The sequence below is a fragment of the Dermacentor silvarum genome, chromosome 1 (genome assembly GCF_013339745.2).
Source record: "Dermacentor silvarum isolate Dsil-2018 chromosome 1, BIME_Dsil_1.4, whole genome shotgun sequence".
In the NCBI taxonomy this organism is placed as follows: Eukaryota; Metazoa; Arthropoda; class Arachnida; order Ixodida; family Ixodidae; genus Dermacentor; species Dermacentor silvarum.
This window is the reverse complement of record NC_051154.1, coordinates 261,606,106-261,623,569: the sequence shown is the minus strand read 5'-3', so window position 1 is coordinate 261,623,569 and position 17,464 is coordinate 261,606,106.

Genomic DNA, 17,464 nt, shown 5'->3' with positions numbered 1-17,464 from the left:
TTTGCGCGGATAGTGCCACATGCAACACGACAAGGACCTCGACACATTTATACTACCACGTATGCGGACAGAAGGCGTGCAGCAAGACGCGAAATCTCTCCCGCGGAGCATTCCCCAGAGCGGCGGCTAGCACGGCCGCCGGAGTCGGCGCGCCGGCGCAGGTGGTGCTCCGGCCGTCCCTTCGGACGGAGAGGGTGTAATTGCGGAAGGGGCGTGGCGGCTGCTTCGCCGCCCGCGGCGCGCGCCTCCCACCCCTCACTCCCTTGCTACGGCTGCGCGCGAGACGATTTGCGCTATATTCGCGCTATAGATGAAAATATCGCTTTATAAAGAAACCGCGAGAAGTCGTGCCGAACTCAAAAAGGCACACAAAAGCACCGATGTCCCTTGACGCATTTTTTTTTCTTCTTATGCACGTCCAGCCTCTGTCAGGATGATGCTGCCCAGAAACGCGTACACCTCGTAAGCCAAAGTTTTGCGGGAAAATTACTTTCCGCGCACGCAAGCGCAGCATGCCAATGGAAAGCCTGCACGCGAGAGAAGGCATTCGAGCTCTATCTGCCTAGAAGGAATGCCAGCTGACTGACGAGGCAACCAAGATTTTTTTTTTTTTTTTTTTTTGCGCGAATCCGCAGCCCGCAAGCTTTTGTTTATGACTTGCATTTTCCCCGCTTGACCAATTGACTGTCAAAATACGCCTTGGAAAGCGAGAGATATGACTCGTGCTTTAATGGAGAGCTGAAGTCGCGGCAGTCTTGCATCTGTACATGCGAATGCCTTTTTATTGTGTTAAATAATCGTGTTAAATAAGCGAACATCATCGCGCGTCTTACCTGCCCGAAGTATCAAGCTGCTTACCTGAGTCGACAGCCACGGACAGACATTTTTCAGCAACTTCTGAGCCATCAGTAAATAATTGAATGCCATGTTTGTATTCATGGCGAAATTACCAGCATAACACATTCACAATACCTACAATTATTTACGATAGCAAACACAACAGCGCTTGTGCACTCGCAGTACTCCTTCAAACGCGGAGACTTTTCGGCTCAGTGGCTTACTCATTAGTTTTTTGCGGTAAGGCCGCTGTGTCCGTAACGACTGCGCCAATATTTGAGTGTAGGGGCTTTATAAATTTGCTTGCAATTCATGAAGAAATCGCTGATGCATGCTTTTCGTTTGCCTAGCCGGCAAGCAAAAAGAGGGCAGCTCTCTAAGTGAGGACAAATTAAAGCTCCACTGCTCCAGTTTCCCTCCACTGGAATGCGTGAAAACTTAGACCAAGCTTTTCTTGGTGCTCGACTTGCAGCATGGCACGCAGCAGTACGGCATGTTTTGAAATACAGTAAATTACACGCAGAATTTCAGGCGAGATTATAAAACAAATCACTTGCCTCAATTCAATGTGGTACAACAATGTGAAATGCATATGAAAGCAGATATGCTAGTTACACAGGGCCTTCAGCAGCAACACTTCCAAGTTAACATATAGTAGTTCGAGCTTGATGGAAAAGCCGCTTCAGCACCACTGATGTATCGTGGGAACTTCACATTGTAAATGCGACGCGCATGCAAGGGCCCGCGAATAATTAATTCGGCCGTACATCAGGCTGGAGAAAATGTACTGCAAAATTATTATTACCACCGTGATTTCTGTAATGAAGACTTCTGTGAACACAGCGCTCGACCCGAGAACGTAGTCATACAGTGACCACGATGATGAAATCTTTTCTTTTGAAGGGAACTAGCGAGAGCAAGAAAAGAATGACGAGCGTGGTTAGGGGAACGCTTTCGGCACAGCGGCAACATCACCTCGCCAGAATAACGTCGTCAAGGCGCATGCAATGCGCCACGCAAGTCGCGTAAACACCTAGCTCCTATGCGTTAGCTGCATCTCTATCGTATTATGCTACAAAGAAACACCCTCTGCTGTGTAAAGCCGGCTTAAGAATCTCTCACCACGTGCCTTGATTCTCGGTGCAGTTTCTGGCAACTGTCAGTCACACTTTGGGCCAACAATCAACCTTCTTCACCGACGAGCACGTGTCAAATGGCATCTCTCCAAGCATCTCTGGCCGCGACGGCCGTCAGCCAGAGGGGTGGGAGCACAGCGCCGCCTCACGGCGCGCGAGGCAACTTCCTCAATTACATGTTTTCCCAGGGGCGCGCGTCGGAATGGGACGGCCGTAGACAACTCCGCCGCGCGCGCCGATCCAGGCGGCCGTGTCCGCAGACGATGATATGCGATTTCAAACGAAGGCGCGCAATCAATGCGCTCCCGAGCTTCCGAGCCTCCGCCACTATGGTAGCGCCATCTAGTTAAAGTGCCTGCAAACGCGGCACGCCCGACAGTTTGTAGTTGTAAGACTTGATCGGCTCAGCAGACTGCTGTGCAGATAGCATTACAAACCGCAGCTCGCCATCGCAACGGCGGACAGTACAGATCGTTTCTCGTCAAAACGAGGCGAACAGACTGCCGTGAAGACCCTGTGTTGTGCGTGGGGCCCAAATTGGAGCTACTCTTGAGCCGCTCCACCAGCTTAGCCTCTGACTGTGCTGCGTGTGCCGCGCAGGCCGGTGACTTTTTTTTAACGTTAAGAAGACCCCGATAAACCCGGCATCGGACCCTACCGTCCAGATGACTTCACCGTGGTGCCCGAAGAATGCCAACATACGACGCCACACCACATCAGCGTCACCTGGGGCGACGATATGGGCGCTGGATTACCCGCTGTCGCCACCCCGGTATCCTTCACCGGGAGTCGCCTTTCCTGCATGGACCCTTGGAGGTGTCGTATTCAAGTGTGTGGCCCAGACGAACAAAGACAATGGTAGATGGAATATTTTGGATGTGTCACAGACCCCGTGACGCCGGACCAAATTCCAAACCAATTATCAGCTTCCAAAATAATCCCACGAAAGCAAGGACAATTAAGAATGGGCCCTCTGGTGCGCCAGCGAACGCCGGTTGCTGTCCAAAGACCGAGTCAGAGTCCGGATTGTCAAAAACACAACAAAATATATTCTTCACACAAGGCAGTTACACACACACTTGCACACTAGGCTAGACACAACGCATACAAATCAGATGGGTATTAACCAACACAAGAAAAATATTTCACGACAAGCACCAAGAGTCCAACAAGTAAATTACAAAGTGAACACTAAGTGTCTAATTCGTATCACCCATATGTTGTCTTGTCAGACGATCTCGGCGTAGCTTGGAGCAATCTCGAAGAAGGAACTTCTTCCGGAAATGCAGACGCTCGATGAACTCGTCGACTAGCTTGCCGGGAATCACCTTCTTCCGCAGTACGCTCCGGTCTTCAGGTTACATCACTTCACCGGTCCGGACTGAACTCCCTTCTGATTCTCGCACGGCGGTTATATAGCTTCCACAGGCGTTCTCGAACTTTCCTATCGAAGTCGTGATCTCGTAGCATGGCCAAAGCCTGGGAATCGTCTTGTCTTTTCTCGTCTGTACCTTCGACCGCCGCCGTCGAAGCGTTGTCGAGGGGGGGATGACTCATCCCGTCGGCGCACGCTCACGCTGTAGCTAAAGCTGTAGCAATCTCTCTCGACTCGCCGGTGAGAAGTGTCTCGGCGAGCGCATGTGCTCCCTCTCTCTCTCCGTTTAACGTCGCTTCGTCGATGCCCTTCTATGTCTGGCAACCGTCGCGTTGCTGTTCCTCAGTCTTCAGGTCAAACGCTCCGTCACTTCACCGTCGTCCTTTTGTCAGGGTTTCCGGTCGTTTTCCCCCCTCAAAAGCGCTCGCCGCGACGCAGAGCGGTGCTCTACGTTCCGTCGCCAGCACGGTGACGTCCCCGTTATCGACCATCAGAAATTAAGAAGCGACTCTAAATCAGCTATTAGCTGAAGCTGGCAACAGCGCGGCTGTTTGTTTACATGCGGCCAGCATTGGTTCACGGCGCGTGAAACCAGCTGTGTTCGGTGGTGCTCAATGGCGACATGGACGATGGCAACTTGTGATTCCTGTTTTTCGTACTGTCGTCCGCCGAGCTTTGCGCCCTTGTCGCTCTCCGCTTGCAAATCAAGCAGCAGTCTCGGATTGCGAAAGTCGCCTATTCGACGCTCCGTCGCGCCTTGTCTTATTTGCGTGACGGGACGTTACCGGACGTTTGACGGCTTGTGTGAATGAGGCGAGGCGTATGCGTTTTCTCCCCCCTCTGTTGAAGCTGCCGCGGGGGCGGCGTGTTCTTTCGCTGACTTCCTGACACGGCGGCGCGCGCTTGGATTGGGCTCTTTTGTGACAGAATGGAATGACAGGACATAACGTTAAGCATCGAAAGAATTGCGCCTTTCGTACTTCTAGAAAACAGCTGACTCAATAAAAGTGCATAAATGATGTTATCAGAGAAAATATAAATATTTATTTACTGCCGTCAGTGTTCACACCTTTCAAGTTGAAAAACAAAATTTAAGATTGTCTTCTTTAGGGTTTTAAAGATAACAGTTATTTTTTTGCACTTAATGCAAGCACAATTCTCAGATAATTCCATGGATGAACTCTGTTTCGTTTAAAATCGCTCGCTCGTAGAGAAAATTTGTAATTAATAAAAAAGCTATGTGCAGAAATATAAAATGCATCTTGGAGACATGTTTAAATCTGTCTTGCCAATTAACTAAAGTGGCGTCTCAGCGTTCTTCTTAGTAGTGTGTAGTTCAGCCGGTTGCAGATGATAACGCAATTCGTTGTGGCACATCTGCGTTTAATATTTGCTGAAATTAAATAAATAAATACTTGTCTTGGAAAATAAAGTATGATATACGCATTTGCGGACGAGCACAGAGGAGCAAACCTTTTGTATTCTTCAATGTGACACAGGTGGCTGATAAATGGTCTGTCCCAGCTAACTTGGAAATATATATTTGGTTTGCTGTGCAATGCCGGTGTATGTTCGCCTTTGCGCACGAAATAATTCAGTAATAAGATTAAAAACTATTAAAACTGCAGCATGACTTTTAGTGACGACGAAAGTGGCGGGCACTCGCTTAATTTCGTTCACTTGAAACACCCGAACATGCCCGTACACCTAGGCATATATGGGCGTTCTGCATTCACCCCACAGCGCACGACGGCCTACCTGTTAGCTTAGGATTGACCGCTGCGTCATCACCATATACCATTCGAAGTACCGAGTTCTTTACAAGAGGAATCTTTATCATTGGCTGGCTGTTTTGATAAGAATATATCCAGCTCAGGAGTGCTGGAATTTGCCCTTGTGAAAGATTCTAGCTTAAGACGATGAAAAATGATACAGTTTACGCAACAACTTTCCCAACTGAATGCGAACTAAGGCCATCAATATGCCAGGCAACTTGCATCGTGCCAGACGCCATAATTTATTACCTGTAATGCTCTACCCCTTCTTTGACTCTGTAATATATGTGGGCTGTATCGAAGCGCCAATTTCGCAGGTATCTTACCATTGGGACCAAAGACGTCTAACTAGCTTACAGAATTGTGGTACAACACTTACTTATGGGGTTAGGGTTAGGGACCATTAGGGTTACAGAATGGATACCAAGAGAAGGGAAGCGCAGTCGAGGTCGGCAGAAAACCAGATGGGATGATTAAGTTAGGAAATTTGCAGGCGCAAGTTGGAATACGCTAGCGCAAGACAGGGGTAATTGGAGATCGCAGGGAGAGGCCTTCGTCCTGCAGTGGACATAAAATATAGGCTGATGATGATGATGATGATATGATGACTTATGGCAACTCATGTTGCGGCATGGATACAAAGGGCTATTCGGTCTTAGCACAGAGGTCTACCGTATTCCACTTTAGATTTACGCAGATTTTTTAATAGAATTATTTGTGTTTGTCTTTAATTTGGCTTCCAATATCAGCGCATCATAAATTGGCACCATAAAGCACATTCTTTTTTTTTAGTGTGCTCACAATACTTACTGGGTAGTGGAAGGCTCATCGATTCTGCGCACAAGTATCTTTTTGAAGCTTTATATTTATGTCAGACATTTTTGTTGAATATTTGCGACGCATCGGATTCTCCAAGTTTGTCTGCTATGCGCTGTCGGGGGAAGTGTCTCCTATTTCAAATATTACTCGACCTGCAATGACTCAATACCGTAAAAACTACACCTTCATTTGATGCCAATGTCTGTCATGCGAGGAAAGATGCCTGGATTAGCACATATTCCAACCCTCCTCTCCCCCCCCCAACACACACACCCACAGGAGTATACCATATAAAGTCTGTACTTGAAAATCAAAAGTTTCTTCAGATGTTTTTGCTTACGTAGAAATACTGGCCAGTTTTAATGCAAGGTACAGCAAGACCTGCCTCAAGATGGAGGCTCACCTCGCCATTCGTCTGTCGTCCCAGTGGGTGGCCAAAAACAGATCAACAGGTGACGTCAGGACAGGTCCATGCCACTGCCCTGTACAACGCGGTCCCCACTGGACGACCCGCTGTCGCCTCCATGATAACCCCCACGAGGGTCGCCCATCCTGCTTGGGCTGGGGGAGGTCGTAAGCGGCGTGGACCCAGCGGGCAAGCCAAGAAGGACAAGGCCAAGATTTTCCAGTTTAAATGGAACGCGTGCACCATCTGCGCTACTTATAGCGGAAGTATATTTTGATTGCTCGATGGGATATTTGCATACGAATAAATTATGCTAAACGATAATTACAAAGAATAACTTAATTTATGCCTATTATTGTGGGAATTTCAGCTGCGAAAATAACGAAGCACTGGCGCATGGACAAAAAAATGGCGAGCACAATGAAACAGGTACTGTCGTTGATTGCTCCCCCCCCCCAAACAATGCTTGAATGCGTAACACTGAAAACAATCAACGCCGTGCCAGCTTGCACTGAACCTAATGAAAAAGAACATTGTGGTTGGCACAGGCTGGCTCCATAGATATCCGTAAATTCAATAATCTGCATAATGCTAGAGTGAGTTTTACTGTTTACCATTTCTTGTCATACAGTCGTCATACAGTCATACAACTGTAATGCTGTTAGATAGGTTAGTTTATTGGTTGGTTCGGAATTCATGTTACCAGTAAAAAATAAAACGGGACACACAGAGGTAAATGTGGTGTCTGTGTCTCGTCTTTGTGTTCTGTTTTGTTTTATGCTTGTACCTTGGATAAAGAGTTTAGTGCGTGGAGGCAATGTTATCGTATTTTATTTATAACTTGCCCCATGTCATCGATAACTATGTGGTGCTATAGTGACGGACACCACGCAAATATCTTTCCTACAGTTGGAGAGTTGATTAGGCAGTGGTGTTCATGGCATGACTCATGTCATCGTGGGGAAGGAAATTATTTGTTTATTGAGGTGCACGTGAGCTCCCCTTTGGTATGTGGCGGACTCTAATGCTAACCAGCGCATTATTTTTACCTTTCTGTTCCAATTATTTTCGTGTCTTTACATCCCTGGTTCGCGTTACAAAACTGAACCTAAAAAAGTATCAGCCCTGTGTGGCACACGCAGCACAGTCACAGCGTAAGCTGGTGGAGCGGCTCAAGACTAGCTCCAATTTGGGCACCACGCACAACAGGGTTTTCGCGGCAGTCTGTTTGCCTCGTTTTGACGAGAACAATCTGAACTGTCCGCCCAGCGTCGACGGCGAGCTGAGGCTTGTAATGCTCTCTGCACAGCAGTATGCTGAGCCCGATCAAGCCTTACAACTGCAACTTACATGTCGGGCGCGCCGCGTTTGCAGGCACCTTAACTAGATGGCGCCACCACACTGGCGGAGGCTCGGCAGCTCGGGAGCACGTTGATTGCGTGCCTCCTCTGAATCGCATATCGTCATCTGCGCCTGCGGACGCTGCGTTTGCAGGCATCTTACCTAGATGGCACCACCACACTGGCGCAGGCTCGAACCACCCACATGACACGCATGTCATGACCTATCATTTATGTTCGTCCTACACTGTTGTCATACTATGCCAATTTTCGTAGCTACCAAGTTAACGAAACGACCGTGAGAGCACCAAGACGTAGGCGGCTAGATAGATAGATAGATAGATAGATAGATAGATAGATAGATAGATAGATAGATAGATACTGTCAAAGTAGCAAATGTTCGCCAAGAAATGCTTCGCATTTAAAATTTATTGCACAGAAAAGTTCTCGGTTGTCATTCTCTATGTTCATTGACTTTGAGCTCCAGCCGTCCTTTACTATTGACCTCGTATATTAATTCATGATCCCTATATTATTGGGATTAACATTATTGGGGAATCTCACGTACGAAGCGGTATATATTTATATATATTAACCGCTGTCTCGCCAAATTGGGGCACTGGGTCTAATGGGTTCATGGCCTAACCGGTACAGCATCAGGCTGCTTGCTGTGCTGAGGGGACAGGCTTCGAAACCAGTCATCGCACCAACTTTGGTCCCTGGGCATTTTACACGGGGTATTTACGGCTCTTCACTGAACCTCTTCGACGCCAGCTTGGGTCACTGGGTATGTACCACTCTTCAATTATAAAAGAGGTCCTTCAAAGTTTATCCGCTACTCGTTGGAATCTAACCCGCGTCATGGTATACATTCAGATAATCTTGTCTGAATATTTCACACACACGCGTCACACGGACTTTGTGGTAGAGCGGCGCTAGATGGAGCATCGATGCCCTGAGGGAAGCACGATTAGAGAAGCCCAGCTGCATACATGCGTCATACACGGTGGGTCTCAGCATTAGCAATACGCTACATTGCTTCAATGCTAATCGCATTAACGTGCAGATTCATCGTGAGATGGGTTCTGCGGCAACTCTTTCCCCTATGACTGTATCCGCTACGTCGAACAACTCCATATATCGCTATGTAACTTGAGCAGAGAAGGGGATCTGCTTTTTACCTAAGCTAACTCCCGGGAAAGTTTGGCCCACAGTGGAAAATAGACAAGAGCGCCAATTTCACTATCTTGCAATCCATTTGGCGCGGCCGACTAACGTTCCAGCAGCGCGCCGCAGCCAGCTTCTTACATTGGTCTCTGCCACCGCCCACGCCCTTTCTTCCTTGCGCCTTTGAAACGCGCTCTCTCTCCTTTCCCTCTCTGCTAGCTTTCAGCGCTAAGTTTGACCGCGTATACAAAGAGCAGAAAGACAAGGTGACTTGGGCGAGAGAAGAACGGGGAGCCGGCGGCTAGTCAGGCCATGTCGATATTGTCAATCTCGGCAGGAATATTTTGAAATGCATGCCATAGAATATGGTGAACGCTTTATCAGCAGCTGGAAAGAAAAAAAAAAGGCCCAATTTGTGCGTTTGTGCGGCGGAAGCTCGTGGTATTCTCGGTATGGCGAGGAGGCGTGGGCCCGCGCAACGCGCCTGTTTCTTGGATAAGTAAGTTTCAATGTCATTCATATGTGCTGCCCAATGAAGCTTATTATCAGGTAACTCCATTATCAGGTAAGTCAGCACTCCTGTCAATACTTCCCCGTGCCATGGCCTAACCCCTAATCAGAATGGAAATCCACAGGAACGCTTCTATAGAGTACCTAAAGGTAGCGGAGTTGACTGACTGACTAAAGACACCTGCGTCTTGTCGCTAGAGGCAGTTTGCGTGTATTCGCGGGCTTCTTTCACGCTCAGAAAAACACTTCTATGTAGCACGTATTGAGCAACAGAAAGCTGTATCGGGAGTTTTTGATGTTGCTATAGAATTTTCTCATTGACACTCTGAGCATCTATGTGGAAGCGAAAGAAAACAACATTACCTTGACTCTCTCGAGATATGTGGCATTTGCATATTTTTAAATCTTGCTGCATTATAATTGGGACACCCTATATACCCTTTGTGCCCAGCTAACGTTAGCCAAGCTTCGTAATACCCCATCACAAGTGCTCCGTCATCTGCGCTGATTTTCAATATGGATCCCGTGAGTGCTCACGCAGGCGTGCTTGGTTTATAGGATTGCGCGATGCTTCTGCTGGCGTGGTTTTCCCTTTCAGTTGTACTCTCCTCCACCTTGCCGCTTCCTCAGAACTGATTTGCCATATTCGGAGTCCTAGTGCCTCGAGTTGTCGATTAATTCGCCCTCGCTGTACAATCTGCTAGCCGCGTGGTTAGCTCAGACGGTAGAGCGACCGCCCCAAAAGGCGAAGGTCTCGGGCTCGAATCCCGGATCAGGCCAAATTTTTCTTCAAATGCGAGGCTTTCTCACTGAGTAACCCGTCGGGGTTTCCCTTGTAGCTTCGTGCTGCAATTGAGGTGGATGACAATTTTCCGTTTCATAGCGTGGTGTAGGTACAGCTTCTTCCGCAGGTATGTACATCCATGCTTGCGCCGAATGGCAATAATGCAAGGTGCCTCCCCGACGCTCGAACAGCGCGCTCCAGCCTCTACACCTTAATTGCACTGCGCGCCCTTTCGACCCCGTCGGCATCTACCTTTACGGCCCCCTCCTGTGCACTGAATCTGAGAACCGTTGGATCATCGGCGTTGGTGTTGGCCACCTCGCTCGATATGCTAAGACCCCTCCTGCCGCCACAGCACGCAATACTTTCTTCATCCAGCGCAATTTCATGCTTCGAAACAATGCACTTCGGGAACTCCCGAGTGCTAGAGGGCGTGCGTATCTGTCTCAAGTGCTTGAAGCAGTCCGTGCCGAATGCCACGTAATCCACCGCACATCTGCCGTGTATTTGATTAACTGAGGGCTTGAATCCTAGTCTTACATACGTTGCGTTCTACCACTCCAACTTTGACATGGTCTTTTGCAACTTATGCGTGCAATAGTGCGACGTAAGCGATTAACTAATTTTCGCCATTCTGTTTATTATACGGACAAGAACCCTCCTTCACGCTGGCACAGTACTCGGTACCTGTAAGATGCCTCCGTATGCTGGCCATTATCAGAAGCGGCCGAATACATGAAATGCCACCAACTTGCTCGTACCTCGAAGACGGAAGGTCAAACTTCCCAGTGGAATCGACATGAGAATTACCTGAGCGCTGCAACATTCCCTACTGGCTTCCTCGTTCTAGTTATTAATGAAGCATAGCTGTGCTATCAGTTTTTGCGCCCTTTCAATGAAATATTTCTCTGTAACCAGCAATCAAACGTATACTGCAACACAAAACAATAGCAGCACAGGCTAATCATGACTATTGTAGAAACATATACCTAGCGCTGAACAGCCAACTATACACGTAAATTTACCCGGACTCGCCCACAGACTGGGGAAATTTCGAACAGAGTCGCATTTTAGAGTCGCGGTGGTTACGTGCTTGAGTGAGTTCTGGTATGGAGGAAATAAAATTTACCACATATTTGCGTGCTTCGCAGAAAATGATGCGTAAGGTTGGGAGCGCGGTGGTGCTCTCGCAATACGTCACGGCATCCAAGACAGTTCTTTTGCACATATTTTATATTGCTGTAGTGAAAGTGGCACACGGTTTGGACACTGCTACATTATTAAAAGTTGTCCAGCGCCATTCTTCTTTACAATTCCAATAAGGTTCGCTGCCAATCTTGGCACTCAGTAGCTGTTTTAACTTATTTTGCATATAGAGCAAAGTATAAAGGATGCTGACGTCTTCATCTGTGAATATGGGGTGCGGGGGGCTTCAAGCGGTAGGCTGCGTGTTGGTGGAAATAACTGACTCGCCATCCCGGCTCTTCGAAAGTGGATGTCCAGCGAAGCTGTTGAAGACCACCACTACAAATGCTGAGGGGGGCATGCAATGCTTTATTGCTTTATACTAATTGAAGTAATGGTAACTTAGAGTAATGGTAGTAATACGAGTCATGGTAATTTTGACAGCACGCTGTCGCCCATAAAGGAGCTGCTGCAACATTGAAATCAATTGCTAGGCTGGTTCTTTTATACACGAAAGGCTAGTAACGTCTCTCCCCACGTCGCAAGCTGTCGTCGCCGCGGCAGCGCGCGCAACAGTAATCTTTACCGGTAAACGTATGCGGTGAGCGCTACGTGCTTCGCATTGTTATCAGCAGTGCCTTATCATCAATTATGTGGTTCGGATGCCTGTTTTGTGCTTGTTCTTTATTGAAACATATGTAGTTCTGTATGATGTATGCGACATTCCAAAGAATGCGTGCAATGTTCGCTTCCCTTTGCCGAGTGCTTGAAGCCTCTGCCTTACGGGGGTACTGGCCACTGCTCCTGCCCTGCACTGCCTACGGGATCGGCCCACATTTTTGCTCACGGACGCAGACATGAAATATGCCGACCTACCGAGAGGCTAACAGCTTGGCTGTAAAAAAATTGAAAGTGTAAGAGTTCTGTTGAAGATTAATATGCATAAGCCAACGATAATGTTCAATAGCCTGGCAAGGGAACAAGAATTAAGGATTGCCAGCCAGCCTGTAGTCTGTAAAGGAGTACGTTTATCTGGGTCAGTTACTCACAGGGGACCCTGATCATGAGAAATAAATTTACAGAAGAATAAAATTAGGTTGGAGTGCATACGGCAGTCATTACGAAATCCTGACTGTGAGGTTACCACTGTCGTTGAAAAGAAAAGGGTACAATCATTGTATTCTACCGGTGCTAAAATACGGGCAGAAACTTGGAGGTTAAAAAAAGCTCGAGAACAAGTTAAGGACCGCACAAAGAGCAATGAACGAAAAATGTTAGGCGTAACTTATAAGACAGGAAAAGAGCGGTGTGGATCAGAGAGAAAACAGGGATAGCCGATATTCTAGTTGAGATTAGGAGAGAAAAAAATGGAGCTGGGCAGGCTATGTAATGCGTAGGATGGGTAACCGGTGGACCATTAGGGTTACAGAATGGATACTGAGAGACGGGAAGCGCAGTCGCGGACGGCAGAAAACTAGGTGGGATGATGAACTTGGGAAAATTGCAGGCGCAAGTTGGAATCATCTAGCGCAAGACAGGGGTAATTGGAGATCGCAGGGAGGGGCATTTGTCCTGCAGTGGTCATAAATATAGGCTGATGATGATGATGAAGAGGGGCACGCGCAGCCGCAGTCACGGCAGTGAATTCTAAGGTGGCCTTGAACCCCATGTTGTGCACATTGCTGTGATGCTACCTTAACGCCACAGAACCCAATGTAACATTTTTTATACGCTGATTTTGACACCTAAAACTCTGATTTCAGCACTGGAAACCCTATGCAGGGCCCATACACGTGTTTTTGATATACCGGAGGGAGTTCTCAGTTGTGGACAGTTCTGCAAATCAATTACTAAATAATTAATTACCGTACTAATTAATGTGCACACAGTTATTGTTTCATTGTTTTATTTGTACCAATATACCCCCCTATAGCCGTAAATAAATGTGAATAAACTGTATTAATTTTCTTTGATGTGGAATGGCATTCGGGCTTTGTGGGGTTAAACGATCACTGAGGCACCTGCCTGTTTGTCCTATATATTTGTTCCCGCAGGACAGCGGAATCAGGCAAACCGCGGCGGTGGCAGAGGGCACAAAGTACGTTCTGTGTTTCAGAGAGCATCGAACTCGACTGGCAGTTGGAGCAATTCATCAGCTTACAAAACTTGGATAGGTTTTCCGGAGTGGAAAAAAAAAAAAAACTATGGTGCTAGCGCGATGCCCAATCGTCAGCACATGCGATATGTTGTGTAGGTAAGGTATCTATAGCACAGACACGGTTATTTTCAGCTGGCGCACGTCGTGACTAAGCTTGCGCAGCACGCACTCCAAGACATCTCTGCCGAGGCACTCAGATTTAAAGATGCCTCTGGGATGGTACAGTCAGCCTCCCTTGCGCGCTAGAAAGCTGTAGCGACGAGGCGGCAGGAGTCAGTCAACAGTCAACCGCTACCACAAGCGACTGTATTTGTGTTCCTATCAGTGTGAATGTACTAGCTTCGAATACAAGGTCTTCTTTGGCGACTTGACACGAGTTCGGCGTACGTAAGATCTTGGTATCGTAGCGAGTCGCTATATATAGGTATCAAATGTAGGTATCAACAATACAAGAAGCGATACTCAGCAGTAGAGTAGGCAAAAATTAACGGTACGAGCGTAATTATAGTGCCAATCTAGTCGAAAATTAACCAAATTTCACCGTAAACTTCAATGTCTCCAGGATCGGCACACTTGACTTCTTGGTAAAAAAAAAAAAAAGAGTCGCAGTTTCACCCGAAAGGCGAAGTATCGATTGCGATAGCAGATTGGTAGAAAGCTATGCGAAGTAAGGCTAGTAGTTTTATCGGCCTTATAAACTTGTAAGCATAGGCATACTAACCAAATTACCAAGCATGGTGTCGCGTGCGCACAAGCAAATATTAACAAATCTCACTCGATTACCGCATAAACTCGCTGTCAAAACGCTAGAGTGAGGAAGCGCGGCAGCAGCAGCGAGTGAATTAATTGACCTTCGTGGCCGCCTCTCGCATCAACGCAAACTAAGCCGCGAAAACACAGCGCGTGACGGACTCTGTCCCATTCGCAGATTGCTTTCAAGATACAGCTTGCTGGACGGGCAGGCGCGCGTGGCGTAAAATGTGCCTCCCCCCGTAGCCTTAAGGCCCCGGCGGGCGCGCGCAGCCGCTATGGCCGCACAAAGCAGAACTCCCCATCCACCCCCCCCCCTCCCTTCTCTCCAACCGGAGCGATGCTCGCGACTGGAAGACAGTGCGCATCCTTCCCGCTGCCATCCCTTGCGTGCGCGAGATTGAGCGGCGATCGCCGGCTCACCCTCGCACGCTTTCACTTGCACATACAGCTTACGGCGCACGGCGACGATTTTATCGCCTTTGGACTTTATACTAGAGATGGGCAAAACGGCTCACTTCAGTGAGCGGCTCGGAACGGCTCAGCTCACTGAAATGAACCGGTTCATTTGAACGGCTCACCGGTTCACTTAAACGTTTAACCTGTGTTATGCATATTCTATAGTTTTCTGGATTTGAAAAAAAAAAACGATATATGCTTGATTTAATAACCGTGTTATTGGTATTTTCGCTATGTTTAGAGAATATTTTTACAAGTATTAAAAGCATGAATATTTAGCTGTAATGAAACTTTCTTTTCTGATATTGGGGATAAAATGTTTATGCTACTGTGACAGGCAGAATGCGACGTACTTTTTTCAGAAAAAAAAAAAACTTGTAACTTCATCGTCTTTACAGACGCTTGTCTGTTTTTGTGGTATTTTAAAATCAACTTTTGTCAAAATAAAAACACAAAATGATTGTACATTATGTTTCAACTTTATTCATTTATTCACATACGTACGTTCACTATAATATGAGTAAGCTGTAACGCAATGCAAAATGAATGTAGAAATCATTTCTTGTAGTAATATACAAAAATCATACGAAAGATCCACAAAACTGCCGCACGTTTTTTTTTTTTCTCTTGAGTGCACGCGCGATACTGGCGATCATGCCATCATACGCCAGGACAAAAAGAAAAAAAAAAGAAATGAAGTTATATTACAACACAACAGATCATTGGCCTCGTTTTAATGACGTGCTAATGATACACGCTCAGAACATGCACTGAAGTGGATGTCATAGGCGACATTCTCATGACTACACTAATTAGCACAAATGAAGACCAGGACGTAAACTGTATGTTCACCTGTTGTCTTTAAAGACACGGAAGACAATCTTCGAAGTGTTATTGGACCAGCGCACGATGTGCGATCGGTGAGAGTCGTGAGACATCGTTCGAACTGCAGCACGCAACGAACGGTACCATCCTTTGTCAATTAAGGCTTCTTTACTTCTCCCTTCGGTGGCATCGGGACGCACAAAAAACCAAAGGGACTGCTGCGCACACCACACTGTGATAGAGTACAAGTAGTACGAGTCTGCCCACGCCGGCCACCACTCGTCGGTTAGAAAACGAAATCTCGAAACCCAGCAGAAGACAAGGCTCTAACGGCACGGTCCGGCACGGCTCACAGAACGAGAGAGAGCCGGCTTCCTCTCTCCGAAAGAACCGCCGCTCACTTACTGAACGACCGCTCCCTCGCTCTTCAAAAGAGCGGCTCAAAAGAGCCGGCTCGCTGAGCGCTCTCTAGGAACGGTTGCTCACGCTCACCGAACGAGAGAGAGCCCAGCCGGCTTCCTCTCTCCGAAAGAACCGCCGCTCACTTACTGAACCACAGTTCCCTCGCTCTTCACAGAAGCGGCGCGCTCCTGAGCGCTCAGGAGCGAGCCGGATCTCTTGAAGAGCGAGGGAGCCGTGGCGAAAAGAGCGGCGCACTCAGGAGCGAGCCGGATCTTTTTAAGAGCGAGGGAGCCGTGGCGAAAAGAGCGGCTCGCTCCTGAGCGCTCAGGAGCGAGCCGGATCTATTGAGCCGCTCTTTTGAAGATCGAGGGAGCCGTGGTGGAGCGGCGGTTCTTTCGTTCTTCAGCCGAAGGCGAGGGGGTGAAGGCGACTCTTGCGAGGAAGGGTGGGAGGGCAGTTGCTTTCTCGTACCGCTAATAGATAAAGAGAAGTTTATTTCAAACAGACATTCCTGAAATACATGTGCACTAGTTTGGATTCATGTACAGGAAAACAAACACTAGCGGCACTGGCACATACAATCAAAATGACACATTATGAAAATAAAAGAACACACTAAGGTGGCATGTGAATCTGGCAGGTGTACTGACCTGCCAGTTATTAATGGGCTAGTATGGTAACAACTGCGCTGTGATGTGCCCATTACGGGGCTTGATGAATCTTGTCGACCATTTGCGCAGAAACTGATCTTCGTTCAGAGTGATCCAGTCTGCGCACGCTTGTTCGTACATGAGCTTACGCAAACGGCGTAGTAGCGGATACATTGCTCTGTTTGGCCGCCCCTGCATTGCCGCTGATCCTCGTTGGCGCCACAAAACAAATGCTCCTATACACCACAAAACAACATGGAATGGTGTTCGCGGTTGCTTTCTTGCCTGTATTCGTACATGGAACATCCGCCACAGTAGGAACCAAAATGTTTTTGATACTGTACACTCGAATAAGGCATGCTGCAACGTTTCTTCTTGTCTGCACTGAGGGCAGCGGTCAGTGCGACTTATTCCCCAGGCTGCCGTGCGGTTCCGCGTTGGCAAGACGCGCCAACCTCGTCTCCATCCGAAGTCGCGAACCTCGGCGGGTACGGCCGACGAAGTCAGGCTGCGCCAGCGGACGCTCCTGCACCTCTGCAGTTCTTCCTGCGACAAGTCCTTAACCGCTAACCATTCGCAAACCTCCGTTGCCGGGGTGCTAACTAGGTCGACATCAGGTAAGGCTGTTCGAAGAGACTGAAGGGTACTACATACATATTTATAGAATGGCGGTGGCTGTTCCGCCGTATAGGACCTGTCCTTTTTCCGGGTAAGAAAAGTTTTCTGGAGGTACCTAGAAAGTACTCAACCAGTTTCCTGCCTGGGTATTCCGGGTCGTTTACGAGGTCGTAGAAACCTCGCAATGCGAGGACAGAACTCATTGTTCTGATACAAGGGAGACTAAAACCTCCTAGTTCCGTTGGAAGCCGAAGGAGCGGACGTGCCA